This window comes from Paroedura picta, chromosome 5 (assembly GCF_049243985.1).
Source record: "Paroedura picta isolate Pp20150507F chromosome 5, Ppicta_v3.0, whole genome shotgun sequence".
Lineage (NCBI taxonomy): Eukaryota > Metazoa > Chordata > Lepidosauria > Squamata > Gekkonidae > Paroedura > Paroedura picta.
In genome coordinates this window covers 52,047,592-52,062,127 of record NC_135373.1, presented here as the reverse complement: position 1 = coordinate 52,062,127, position 14,536 = coordinate 52,047,592, and the positions used below count along the sequence as shown (strand labels likewise).

General features: G+C 47.3%; 1 protein-coding gene across 1 annotated transcript in view; it reads left to right on the top strand.

The window, feature by feature from the left end:
* Positions 1–1,845: 1,845 nt before the first annotated feature.
* RASSF8 (Ras association domain family member 8) overlaps positions 1,846–14,536 on the top strand; it is a 98,393-nt gene continuing 85,702 nt past the window's right edge. The window contains exon 1 of the mRNA XM_077337941.1: positions 1,846–1,981. The gene's annotated coding sequence lies outside the window, so the exon portion shown is untranslated. The remainder of the gene's footprint in view (positions 1,982–14,536) is intronic.

Sequence of the window (14,536 nt, the reverse complement as noted above, 5' to 3'; positions counted from 1 at the left end):
TGCTGGCACACTAAACATGTGTTGTCACATTTAAATAAGGCACTGGGCTTACACACAGGTGCAAGGAAAGGAGTTTTGCCTTCCACTGGGGTCGCACTACAATCAAGTCCAAGTGTTTGTATACAAACCCACAGATCCCATGTGGTACAGTCTGGGCCAAGAAGCTGCCTGGGAAGGCACTGCAAAAAGAGTGCTAATGCACCATTAGTGGTGCTGCCAGCCTTCAGGGGAGCCATTATCTATAGGGTCCGCACTACTGCTACTTGGCTCCAGTCCCTGAAACCGTGCCCAAGGTGGGGGGAAAGGGTTGCCAACCTCCAAGGGAGGCCTGGAGATCTCCTAGAATTATAACTGATCTTAAGAGTACAGATATCCATTTCCCAGGACAGAATGGTAACTTCAGGTGCCGCAGTCTATGGGTGGTATACCACAGAGTATAGGCTAAACCCTTCCCTAAAAGTCTCTTTCTACAGGCACTTGCCCAAATCACCAGGGATTTTGTAGGCCAGAACCAACAACTCTAGTAGGCTCTGGAGTGATGGGTAGACTTACCTAGAACTTGTCCTGGATCTTGTCTTGGCCTGCAATGCCCCAGCAAGACTGCTGGCTGGCTTTTGGAAGGTAGGGGAGTCCACAACTCAGTTGCTGGGCACCTCCTTGGCAAGTAGAGTACCCAGCATGGGAAAGACCACTATCAGTTAGCCTACACTTGGAGACATGCATGGTGTTAACTCAACGGAACACTGAATTCCAAAAATTGCTATATCTCAGTGGTGGAGCATCTGTTTGGCATGCAGAAGGTTCCAGGCTCAATCAGCAACAACTCAAATTCAAAAAGAATCTGGTAAGATTCAAGTGGGTAGCCATGTTGTTCTGAAGCAACATAATGAATTTTGAGTCCAGTGGCACATTTAAGAACAACAAAGTTTTATTCAAGGGATGAGCTTTTGTGCGCATATGTGCACAAAAGCTCATCCCTTGAATAAAACTTTGTTGGTCTTCAAGGTGCTACTGGACCTCAAATTTAATCCAGTAAGAAGTGAAAGAACAAAGTTTGATTCTAGTGGCACCTTTAAGTCTAACAAAAGTTTAATTCTAGGTATAAACTTGTATGTGCATGCATTCCATGGGACTCAAACATTGTTCTATGGCTTCAGAGGAACACGGCTACCCACCTGAATCTATTGGTAAAAGGTGATGTAAAAGTCTTTATAAGGGCATGACCTGGGATATTGCAGCTTCCTGAGTCCCAGGTGGAGTGTCTCAGGTCAGGTTACCAGATTTCCTCTTTCCATCCTCCTTTCGGCAGTCTTAAAAACCGGATGAAAATGTTGGCTTTTGGGGTTGGAAGGTTAGGCATATTCCTAGTCAGCAGCCATTCTCCCCAGCGTGTATAGCAAGGGTGCTTAAAACGAGAGGGATCGCTCGTTTGAAGTAGCCAGTCGGGAAACATGACCTCTTTTTCTTTTTTCTTTTCAACACATGGTGACCCCGGGCTCATGAGAACAGGACGGGTGCCTCCCCTCGCCCGGCTCCAACCCTTGGCTCGCGGACCGCCCTGCGTCAAAGCCGCCCTCCGCCTCCCTCTGCGGCGCCCCTTCACACGTGAACGCGTGCACGCCTGTCGGAAGCGGGCCCGGGGCTGCCGCGCCAAGCGCTCCAGCAGCGCCCCCGCGAGCGCGCGTGTCGGCGAGGCGGAGGCAGGAGAAGACGGGCGGCGAGAGGCGGGGTGAGCCGCGGCGGCGGCGGCGGCGGCCACTGTAACCGGAGAGCCGGAGCGAAGCAGGCGGAGGAGGAGCTGCCAGGCCCCGCCGCCCCAGCCCCGGGCCCCAGCCCCGCAGCGCCAGGAGGGAACTTGCCTGGAGCAGGGACGGAAGCTCGGCAGGCAGCCCAGCGGCGGGGCCGGCAGAGGAGGGCAGCCGCCGCCGCCTCTCGCCCCGGGTTCGCGGGCAGGAGGAAGCCGAGCCGCGGTGGCGAAGGGGTAAGTGGAAACTTCGGAGTTGGCTCCTCTCTTCCACGCCCCTCCGGCGCCTGCTCGCCTGCCTCCTTCCGTCCCTTTCCCGCAGGATCTACTCCCGCCGCCTTGCCCCCGGCTCTCCATTGCCCTCCCGGGAAGAGAGGCGGCTGCTGCTGCTGCAGCCCGGGTGGGCCCCCTTTCCCCGGGAGTCCAGCCCCCTGGAGTGCCGGCCGGAGCGGCCCTCGTTGCCTGTGCGCGGGGAGGCTGGCCGGCGTCCGGAGACGTTGCCCAAACTCCGGCGGATGGCGCGGCTTGGCGGCTTCCTTTCGGATCTCTCCGCGTCCCGATGGAAACGCCACCGGCCTCTCCTCCCGGGGCTTGCGTGGCTGGCCCCGGCTCAAGCCCCGGCCGCTCCTCTGGCAGGTTAGGCATCGTCCTTCCCCTCCAAAGAAAGGAGTCGTGAGGACAAGACACTCCTGTGCACCCTTACCTGGAAGTAAATCCCGTTGATCTCTGAGAGGCCTCATGCGAGTAAACGTGGAATCGAGCTGTACAGACCAATAAGTGTGGCTGGCTCGGGCCGTGCGTGTGTTTATTAAGTTAGCTAAAGAACTGAGGCGGTCAGATCGTCTGGATAGGTTGCGATTCGCTGGTTGTTGCAGCAGCGAGTTCTGCTGTAAAGGTCTCCGATGACTGTTTCTATGACTCACTGGCGATGGCTTAAAGTTTGTGCGTGTGTGCTTCCTCCTGTAAACCAGAAACGTTTTCCCCTTGACCCATCCTGCTGATTGGCAGGTTGATTTTTCCTGTGAGTTTATGTTTGTGAATATCAAATGTGGTCTCGGGAATGGACACTTTAGGAAAGGATTGTGGGATTCCACCTGTCCCTCCCTGCGCTGGATGGCAGAGAGCTCACACCTGTGCAGGGATGGGATAGGGAAGGACCATTCCTGGGAAAGAATGGCATCCTTGCTGTCTGTTAACAGTTGTGCAGTTATGAGAACCGCCTGGTTCTGCCTCCTGCTTGGCAGCATCCTGGCTCGTTAAAATTAAATGTGCTCTGGACTGTAAAGAAGCAGTAAGCAAATTACTACCCATTGATTTCTATAAAGGCACATGGCAGTATTAGAAGGCTTTTGCACATGTGCTGTGTGAAGTTGCAGTACTGAAGTCTGATCAATTTATACTTGGTGAGGAAATGCACTTTGGTGAACTTTCATTGTACTGGAATGCTTGCTCTCTGGCTGTACACAACTTCTCCAGGTGGGTGTCAGTTCCCCTGCTGTCAGACTGTTGGTGATTAATCACAGCTTGTACTTTCAGTGTGTGGTGTATGACCATTTGCAGAACTCATGTCTTGTTTCGATCAAAGAGAAGCATGAAACAGGGAATGATTCTGGCTCCCGACCCAGACAAGTGCTGCCTATCGATAGCCTAACAATGTGTTGGGGTACACATCTCTGTCCTTGCGGTAGAGTCAGCAGCAGTACATAGCTTTCTCCACACTGGGGTCAGATTGGATGCATGTTACGGTGAACATACATACAGCATCCATGTGCATGCACATATCTGTAAGAAAGAGCCAATGCACATTCACTTTACAAATGGAACAGTGAGCCAGCACCTGGACAGATGTGCCATTTGAGCCATACTTCTTGAGAATTATTTGATAGATGTATAAAACAATCAAGTATACATGCTACACAGATCTTACATATATGTACTGGAATTTGTGGCCAGGGCTTGAGTGTGCAACACAGTGCAGATGTGCATCCAGTTATAGTTGTGATTTCTTTACTCATCATGACACTTCTAACTTGAAGACTACATCTTTGTTGTATGGGAGCATCTGGTTCAAATTTTATTATATAAGAAGATATGCTAATCAGTTCATGTGCCAAGGTATGCCATTAGGGCGAAAACCAGTGTAGAAATATCTAAAATAAAAATAGTACACAGGTATTATTGGTAACTGTGAAATTATGGAATTTTGTTGTTTTGGAAGTTTTCCCACATCTGTTCTGGAAAGAACTCAAAGAAGCATCTAGAAAGTGGTCAGTGAATGCACGTAGAACATCATACTATGGTATAGAAAAACAGCAAGTGCATTTTTAAAAAACTAGATGCTTTTCAGGGATGTTGTATTTTTCTATATTGAAAAGAACTACTGCATTATAAACCTTACATACCAATGTATCTTGTCTTAATTGCACCAAGCTCTGTATAAGCTTAGGTTAGCAGAGCTGAGAGATGCCCAACTGTTTCATATTTGAGGGGGTGGAGCCTGGAGAGGTTGGAGTTTGAGGGGAGGGGCTTCTTGATTCATTGTTCAGTTACTTATAGTTTATGCACCATAACTGTGGTTATTCTAATTCTAACTAGAATTCATTTCTTTCTCTGTTTCATGGCTGCATAACCAAAGAAGGTGTTATCTTTGCCCAGGAGTAAGTGCTGCACAAAAAGGGATGTCAGAGTTTTGGAATCACTGTGGTGTGGTAAAGTTGTCAGCTGTGGATCTCTAGCCGAAACCAACTAAGTCCCTCTCTCCCAGATAGAGAGTAATAGTCCTTGCTGGACACGGGGAGGGGAGTGGGTTGTTATCTGCCATCGTGATATTGTGTTTTAATTGTGTTTTTATGGGATATTATTGTTTTAATGTAAACTGCCGCGAGACTTTGGAGAGCGGCAGTATATTTATTTATTTATTTAGATTTTTATGCCGCCCTTCCCTACGGCTCTGGGTGATTCACATAAGATAAATAAATAAGTGGCTGAGCAGAGAAATCCATGTGGCATAACACAGCATGAACTGAAATTGTGAACTGCCTCAAAAGATTTAGGCCAATCTCCAAAATGTAGCATGGCTTACAGTAACAATTTAACAAGCTGCTGCGCTTTTATCCTGGTCTTCTTTTGAGGAGCTTAGGGTAGTGTACGTGGTTCTCCTTGCCTCATTTTATCTTCACGGTGGTGTGAAGGAGAGGTGAACCTAGTTATCACCAATCCTGGTCTATTAAACTGTTATGCCACATTGCTCCTCTTTGCTGGTTCCAAATTGTAACTACAAAATAATTGTTTTTATTGTTTAGGTATCAGTACACTGCATGGGAATATTTGCTGTTATTAATATTGATAATATTCCATAAATTTTCATTGTGTCATGATAGAGATTCTTGTTTTAAATGACCTCCCAGTATTTTAAAAAATATTTTGTTCTGTTTTTTCATATGATTTACTCAAAAACAGGATTATCCCCCAGCAAAAGAAGGCATAGCACTTTCTATGAACCAGGATTACGTAATGAAGTTTCTCATTGTACAATATTGCCCCAGCATCCCAGCGTTGTATGGTTACACATGTTGCTCAGCTGCTGTTGATTTCTCAGGAGGGGTAAACTTCAAAAGGAGGCTTTGAGAGGCTGGGCTGTGATAGCTGGAAAAAGTTTTATTGAGCTTTGCCTTCGTACAGCTGAATTACTTGTCTTGGATGGTGTTTGATAGTTTCCACCAAGGATAAAAAGCTGTAATACCTAGAAATGGATTCTTCCCTATGGGGTCACCATAATTCAGCTGCAGCTTGAGAACACTTTACACACATATCTCTAGGATATAGAAATGGATCCAGGCTTCCTTTGTAATGCTGGAAGGGGCAGTTCTATTGGCAGAAGATGTGCATGCATAGATCCTCCAGTTCCTCCCTTTCCCACTGCAGACCTTCATGGTACCCCCAGAACTGTTTTTTTTTGGGGGGGGGGTATTAGACCCCTGACTATGAGAGGCAATGGTTCTTATGCACAGTGGGCAAAGGGACTGTGGGAAATGGAGCTTTGCTCTCAGTATTTTGGATCCAGCCCTGTAGCTTCTCTGTGAGAAACTACTGCAGAGTAAAGAAAGATGGATTTCCATTCTCTTTTGATCTCAATTTCTGGTATGTTGTGGTTGTAAAGCATATAATTCTTAGAATTTTCAGGACTTTTTAGAAATTCTTAAGTGTTTTTAGAGCAGCGTCAAAATAAAGATGTGTAAGTCTGTAAACCTAGCTATAAAACTCTCATTTATTAATCTCTCAGCCTCCAAACTGAACCCTGAACCAGCCAATTTGGCCTTGTGACAGGGAGACAGGGAGGGCAGCATCTGGGAAGGTTTCAGTGACTGGCAGTTATTTAACCTGTCCATTTTACTAAACCCTGCTTGGGGGGGGGAGTTGGAGTGAAATGGATGTGTTTATTACCTTACAGCCATTTAAACTTAACAGGTTATGGGCAGACTTGCCCGATTTTAGGTTTAAATGACTGTTTCCAAATCTAACACCAGGGTGAGCTCACCTTTCTATTGTTCTGCTAAAATGACTGTGATCTATTTCATGGATCCATTTTACTTCTCTCCTGATTGGAAGCAAGGGAGGGGGAGAGTGAAATAGACAATTTAAATGTTTTGCAGCCATTTAAACCTAACAGCTGACAGGTGTACTTGCCAGGCTGCTAGTTTTAAATAGCTGAAACCAACTGTGAAATGGTTCACAATCATTTCAGCCTAACAGTGGTAGCCATGTCAGCTTATCAGCTTTGCTACACCTCACTTGGAAATGGATATAGGAGTGAAATGAATGGGTTAAATAGTTCACAGCTATTTCAGCCTAATGGCTGATGGACAGACCCACTGGGCTGTTAGGTGGTGGGTGCACCTGTGCCGTGATTAGCCTGAAATGTCTGTGAGACATGACACCTGTCTGTTTTATTTCCCCTTACTTGGAAGTGGTGGTGGTGGTGGGGAGCAAAATGGATGGATTAATACAGGGGTAATCAAGCTGTGGTCCTCCAGATGTGCATGGACTACAATTACCATGAACCCCTGCCAGCAAATGCTGGCAGGGGCTCATGGGAACTGTAGTCTGTGAACATCTGGAGGACCACAGCTTGACTACCCCTGGGTTAATACACTTAAGATGGTTGTTCAATTTAGTCTGAGGAAGAGTGCATGGAAAAGCTCATGCCTTGGATAAATCTTTACTAGTCTTAAAGGTGCTTTTGGACTCAATTTTCTTGTGCTACTTCAGACCAACACAGCTACCCACTTGAGGCTAGTAAATGTTTGGGGAAGATGCCTCAGGGGGTAAATGTGAGTTTGGGGGCTCCAAACCTGTTCAAATTTGTGCCAGATTCCGGCTTATGAACAGGTTTGTGCCCATCTCTGTTGAATCGTGTTGTCTAATTTCTGGCAATTGAAAGTAGTTCTATAATAAGCTAGAAATTGAGACATCTGCTGAGATCCTTCACTTTTGGATTGTGTTTATAATATGGGCCCTAATTTGTATGACCCAATCTAACCAGATCTTGGTGATCACCAAGGAAGTCCAGGGTTGCTGGGCAGAGGCAGGCAATAGGAAATCCCCTTTGAATGTCTCTTGCCCTGAAAACCATGTGAGGTCACCAGAAGTTGGATGTGTCTTAATGGCTGTTTCCTCCACCACTTATTCAGAAGTTAAATGAGGATAAATAAAATCACTAAGGCCAGTTTACATGATCTGCACATGCCAGATCTAGTGCAATCTTTATGTTGTAGATATGGAAACATTCTAGAAATGTTGATGCTTTTGGGGAAACAGAAGTATGTTGTACTTCCTTATCAGGTCTACATTTGTGTGTAGAAAACACTTCACAATTTTGCTTGTAAACGGAGGCATGTCTACATTAAAATTTCATAAATATCCCAAATAGAACAAGTTTATAAGCTAGGTTATAAATGATGCATTTTATGTTGTTAAAACAGTAAAACAGGTTTTGGTTTGATAGGAAAAAGAATATTTGATCCCCCCCCCCAAAGGTCCCTGGTTTTCTCCCTAAGAACACTCACTCTGCCCCCCTAGTTCGAAACTTTTGAAAAATTAACCTCTTTACTTCTTGTACGGATTTATTTTCTGTGTGCCTGCTCTACCCTGCTACACAGAAGCACACAATATGAGGGCTCCCCTGTGGTGAGAAGGACATGATTGCGACTCTGGAGCAGTGGGTTGCTGTGGGTACTTTCCCCACCTGTCTACAATCCTCACCCCCTCTCTCAAGTGGTTGGGCAGTCCAGTTCTGCCTCTTGCCACATATAGTGTTGCCAGACTCCAGGTGGCGCCTGGAGTTCTCCCAGAATTACAGTTGATCTCCAGGCTACACAAGTCAAGTTTCCCCGGAGACAATGGCAGTATCAGAGGGCAGACTCTGTGTCTGTTTCCACATTGGGAAACATACCCTGTTTTAGCCTCGCTTTGGACTGCCTTTGGATGCTAGGGGTCAGCTCTAGTGTTTCTGCATGTGGGCTTTCCTCCCCTTATTTCACAGGTTGAAATTTGCAGCATGCTTTCTGCATTGAGTCCAATGGAGGCAGCCTCCCAACATGCTTTGCTCCCTCTCCCGTTTCAAAAGATGTGGGTTTTTTTGCAAAATGGTATCTGCTTGCACCGTTATTTTCAATACACATCTTAATCCCACCATTTCGCACCTTTGATCACCTTCCTCCCAAAGTGTCTTGAACGTAATTAAAAAAACAGCTGGGTTACAATGTTATAACATTATAATACTGCTCTGCAAGACTGTTTTTCTTTAAATTTAGAAGCAGTATTATAACACAGTCACCCCTTCTTTTTAAAAAGGCATATTTTTTTGGAACAGAGGGAGGGGAAAGAAGGAAGTGGGGAGGAAGGATGGTGACGAGGAAAGGGGCGTTCCCAGATGACTCAGAATGGAGGGCGCAGGGAAAAACCCAATTGCATGCATTTCTGCATTGGGCAGCCCCAAGTTAGACCCCACTACACCCTGATTTTCCGGGGATTCCATTGCTGTGGGACAATGAAAAAATCGACCTTTCAAAAATGCAAAGCCGAACAATATTGCTAGTGCAGAAGCACTCTAATACACCATAGATTCTAGGGGAAATCCCTCCCCAAATTCTACCATCCACTGGCACCACCCCAAAATCTCCAGGAATTTCTTAAGACAGAGTTGGCATTCCTAAGCTTAAGCCCCCAAGGAATAGTGGTATAACCTCCTGAAGGACATAAAAGATTGGATTTCTACTCTAGTATACATTATGGTTATTTGCTTGGTTACCTAATAGTATTTCAAGGTTCTTCCAAGAAGGTCATGGTTTTGCACTAGCAACTTCAGCTAGTGCAAAACGCAGCTGCTAGGGTCCTCACTGGCACATCTTGGAGGGCCCACATCCAGCCAGTGCTGAGGCAGCTGCACTGGTTGCCAATTGCTGCCCGGATCCGGTTCAAGGTTCTGGTTCTAACCTTCAAGGCTTTACGCGAGTTGGGACCCACATACCTGAGGGACCGCCTATCGCCCTATGCCCCTCGCAGGGCCTTGCGCTCTGCGGGTGAAAACCTGTTGGTCGTTCCCAGCCCTTGGGAAGCACGCCTGGCCTCGACCAGGGCCAGGGCCTTTTCGGTCCTGGCCCCGACCTGGTGGAATGAGCTCCCGGGAGAGCTGCGGGCCCTGCGGGATCTTTCAACGTTCCGCAGGGCCTGCAAGACGGAGCTCTTCCGCCAGGTTTATGGTTGAGGCCGGGGCTGATAATAGATCTATGCCTCCCCCGGGGACTCGGGTTCTGGACCCGAAGCAAAACATCATCAGGACCTCCTCTCCACCCGCTAGTAGTGGGAGGGAGGGGGGGGGGGAGTTGAGCTGCCATTCTTGCCATGCCGGCAATATTGGCAATGTTATTATTGTTTTATGGGGTTTTAATGGGGATTTGCGATATTGTTACCCGCCACGAGCCGCAAGGGAGTGGCGGGCTATAAATCTAATAATAATAATAATAATAATAATAATAATAATAATAATGGTGTAGAGAGAAATCATGTAGTGTAGTAGTGGTTTAAGAGCGGCATCTTCTACTCTGCCAAGGGCTCGTAACAGCCCTGATAGAGCTGTTCTGACCGAGCAGTTCTATCAGAGCTCTCTCAGCCTCACCTTTCTCACAAGGTGTCTGTTGTGGGGAGAGGAAGGGAAGGCAAATGTAAACCACTTTGTGACTCCTACGGGCAGTGAAAAGCGAGATGTGATATCTGCTGGTTTTATCCTACCACTGGAGAGAAGGGCAGGTTAGAAATGAAATAAATGTCTGAAGAGGAAGTTAAAAAGCAGTGTGTTTGCTTCTTTAGTACTGATTATTCAGGCCTTTCCTGTGGTTGTGCTTTACCTGTTCTACCTACAGAGGAGTGTCTCCGTGTTTTAAAAATTAGTTGTTTCATGTAGTTCCTGCTAAATTTCCTAGCAGACAGGTGAGGGAAGGCTGTAACTTTTTTGCATATAATTACCTCCCCCCACCCTTTGCAAAAAGTGAAATATGTGGATTCCCCTCCCCCCTTTGCCCCTAGGAGTTTTCAGCAGTGGTTTGAATTAATGAGAAATGCAGAGTTTTGAAGGTTGTCTGAAATAACCTTGTGTGTTATTTTTGCTGCATTTGTTACATGCATGGCTTCTGACAATACATTTCCTCTGCCACAGCCAGCATTTGGAACAGGAGATACATGTTTTATTGCAGCTTTCCCCCCATCATTGTGTGGTGAACTTCTAACTACAGTGGAAGTCAATAATAGAATTAGGACCAGATTGTTCTGGTCAGGCAGTGGTTTTCAGAATGTGTTTCTAAAAGCTGGCTCTACAACCAAAGTAGACCTTGGATGGGAAATCTAAATTATGCTTTCAGTCCACCACCTATTGAACGACTCTCCTCCCAAAAGCCGCCTCAGTAGAGTAAGGACAATATCTTTGGATCTGGGCTATTTGATGACTGGAAGGACCATTTTGCCAGCGTCTAGAAGCACAGTGTCTTTCTACCCAGGAGAGTCATATAAAATGTGCATAGCCCCGCCTGGGGCAAAAGGAAGTATGACCTAACCAGTTTGGATGACTTCGCCCCACTGAAGAGAAGAAACATTCAGGTAAGTCTAGTGTTTTGTTTTCCACAGTGGCTTGTGTGAGGAATCTGTATTTATAAAAAATTCATCAGATATTCTACTTCAGTGGGGGGAACTCATGCACAGATGGTTAGGTCACACCTCTGTTTGCTCAGGTAGGGCTATTCATATTCAAATTATTTTGTGTGGCCTTAATGGGTGACCATGGGCGGCCTTCCAGTTTCAGAGAGCCCTCCACTAAGGTAACAGGCCCGTGGCTAGATCCACTCAACAACTGGTGAGAAACCTTTTCCTACTATTTAATTGCAAGGTGAGTGAAGGAAAACCTCCAGGGGTTGCACCCACTCACAGATCCAGCACAATAGCCCTGAAGACAACAAAGGGGGTCTTCAAGTAGTTGGCTGAAAGCCTACCCAAGGCTTTTGGGCTGGGGCCTCAGACTAAGAAGAAGGAACTCAAGGAGGTGGGTGACTCCCTGCTCGAGACTTCTGGGCTGGGAACTCAGAAGGTGGCGTATACAGGTGTGCAGTTGACAGCCTCTGCAGAGTGAGCCCCCTGAGGTCTCGGGGGTGGCTTCCTCTGCCACCAGCGAGGACTGGAAGGTGGACAATGGAGAGTACTTCTGGAGTCACAAGGAGCTGACGTGTCCCAGTGGTGAGACTGCTCCAGTCCCTGGGAAATCTCTAGCTGTGGGGCAGAGCTCTTGCAGGAGCTGAGACCACCCCAGGGGTGGGGGAACTCTAAGGTGCCAGGCAGGAAAGGGAACAGGTCAAATGCTCCACACCTGGGCATAAGAGAATGTGTGTTTAAGGAGGGGAGGGGGGAGAAGGCAGCCTGTGATGGCACCTAACCTCTCCCATCATGGTGCTGGTCGTAGCTTCCAACATAGGGGCCCCCACAGATGGTGGTTTGGGCAGGCTCTGCCTTGGCAATTGTGCCTCCAGCTGTCCAGGACAGGGAGCAATCGCAATGGCCACTCCCACCCACTCCCAGTTTTTCCTACAGCTTCCAGGACATGGTGGCTGCTCCTGTGCCCTTTCCCGGGACTTGCATGTTCAGGGCAGCAGGGCACATCCTTTTATAGGCTGTTGGTGGCAGCCATAGGAGGGAGGAACATGGTCCTTCCAGCCAATGTGGGGGTACCCCCTCCTTTCCATCAGCAGCAATACAAACCACTCAGTCTCCCCTCTGGGTGGGGGGAGGGAGATAAGGGAGCCTAGGGAGTGGACCCCCGAGGCAGGAGGAAAGGCATTCCCCTCCCAAGGGTGAGATGGAGCTCCTCCTTCTCCCAAGGAACAAAAGGGCAACCCATCTCCACACAGCATCCATCAGGCTCCTTGCCTAAGGCCTGCTGTTTGTGCATTGATCTGTGGAGGGGGGGAGGAGAGGCAGGAGGAAGCTGACCATTGATACACAGCATCACTAGCCAGTCTATTGTGCCAGGAGTCATTAGACCTGACTTCAGACTCAGTGGATGGCAGGTAGTTAGGGGACAAATTCCCAGGGGACAAGAATCCTCTGCCAGATTGTTCCACATGTTGCATTTCCCACGCTTACTGACCTAGGTCCTGGCTGCTACAAAGTACCCGGCTCCTGCTGACCTTTCCAAGCACTTGGAACTGCTGGACATTAAGGATCTGGATGAAAGGATATTTTGGGATCCTTAGCAACTTCAAATCATCTCATTCATCAGTACAAGCTGGCAATGAGATCTGAATGGGTTACATTGCAGGGGTAGTCAAACTGTGGTCCTCCAGGTGTCCATGGACTGTAGTGGCAAATGGCAGAATTGTAATTCCCATGAGCCCCATGCCAGCAAACGCTGGCAGGGGCTCATGGGAATTGTAGTCCATGGACATCTGGAGGACCACAGGTTGACTACCCCTGGGGAAAGCACCTTTCTTGCATCCCTGGCACTGAATATTTATTCTTTACCCGGAAGGACCATGGAGAATCTGTAAGTGCCCCTGTTCCACACCTCAGTGGTTGTATTCAGGAGCAGTCCTGCTCAAGGCTGAAGACAGTGCCTTAAGGATGGGATTGATAGAATGCGATGGCACCTAAGAGGGTGCACAGGGTGGCCTCTCTGGGGATTCACACAGGGACACTCATCCCCATCTTTGCCACAGCAACTGTAGTTTAAGCAGAGTGCCTGTTTTTGGAAGGTGACCTTCCTAGTGGCAGTGACCTTGGCGAGGAGTATGAGAGACTGCAGCACAGTCCTCATGAAAGGAGCTGCTCCCCAATTTAATGTCAGCTACTCTTGATGACAATCCATATCCAGCTCTCCTCAGGCTGCTTATTGTGTGTGGGTATGAGGGGTGGGGGAAATGGGTTCTGGTTAATAGGGCTGCCATTTGCCTGCTGTAAGTGAGGAAATCCTTGCTGGGCTCCCCGGTTCCTACTGACCCTCAGTGGTGTGGTGATGGGGAGGCATCTGTTTTTCTTCAGTTGCTTGCACTGTATTAGGAACCCCTGAAATGACACCTGAGTCTGCTCCGTCGGTTCCACTTTAAGAGACTTCTCAACTGGCTTCTTCATTGTGCTCACCAATGTATTCTCTGATTTCTCTTGGGTTTCAGTCCTGTGGCTGTTTTAAGCCAAGTTTGATTCAAGGTGTAAGTTTTTGTGTGCATGCCCAAGAAAGCTTATACCTTGAATGAAACTTAGTTGGTCTTAAAGGGGCCAGTTAGTCTTAAAGGGGTCTCAAACTTTGTTCTGTTGATGCAGACCAACACCTGAATTCGCCTGAATATATTATTTTGGGCTGGTTTGCATCAAACTTGTTGATCCGGCAGGAACTGAAAAACTCATTCACTATATGGTAGCTTTTTAAATGGCCCTACTTGAATAAAACTCCACCGGGCCTGCAAAAGGGAGCTCCTCCACCAGGCATTTGGTTCAGATCGACCTAATCCATTGCTCCCAATCGGTCCCCCCAAGCCTCCCCCCCACCTTCCCACATTAAAGGAAGGTGTAGTCCCACCTTCCTTTAATGTTATTGTTGTTATTGTTAATATGGTAATGTTATTGTTGTTACCACCTTACTGGTACCAGAATGTTACCTGTACCTTTGTTTCTTGTAAACCGCCCTGAGCCTTCCGGCAGGGCGGTATATAAAACAAACAAACCAACAAACAAATACTAAAAGTAGAGTATTGGGCTGCCAGTTGGTGCTTGGAATTTATTTCTAAACGAGGCTGGTGTTGGTTTGCTCCAGTCTGGAAAGTTTCCAGATGTGTTTGTTGGGTAAACAAAGACACACCCTTTCAAGACATTTCAACCATGTAATCTATCATTGGCACCCATCTGATGCTTGACAAAAGGAAAAGTAGTAAGCAGCAGCCTGGAGTGTTCTGTGATGATGGTGTCTTTTTGGCCAGTTTGGCAACTAGGAAGAGTGATCTGAAGGAGGCGGTGACGGGCAGAGTGCTGGTTCCCTGGCTTTTGTGCAGATTCTGTTGGCCATTGCAGCAGGAGACAGCTAGTAAAAATAAGGGGTTTGTGAATATCATGACAAGCCTAGTTGTCATTTGGATTCAGAAATGGCAAAGGATCCTATAGTTCTACATCTTTTTTTTTTTAAGGTTCTTGAAGTTATGGCTTCATCTTGGCTTTGTTTGTCTATCTTGAAACTCACCCATATTATAGAAGCCTTTGTAGTAA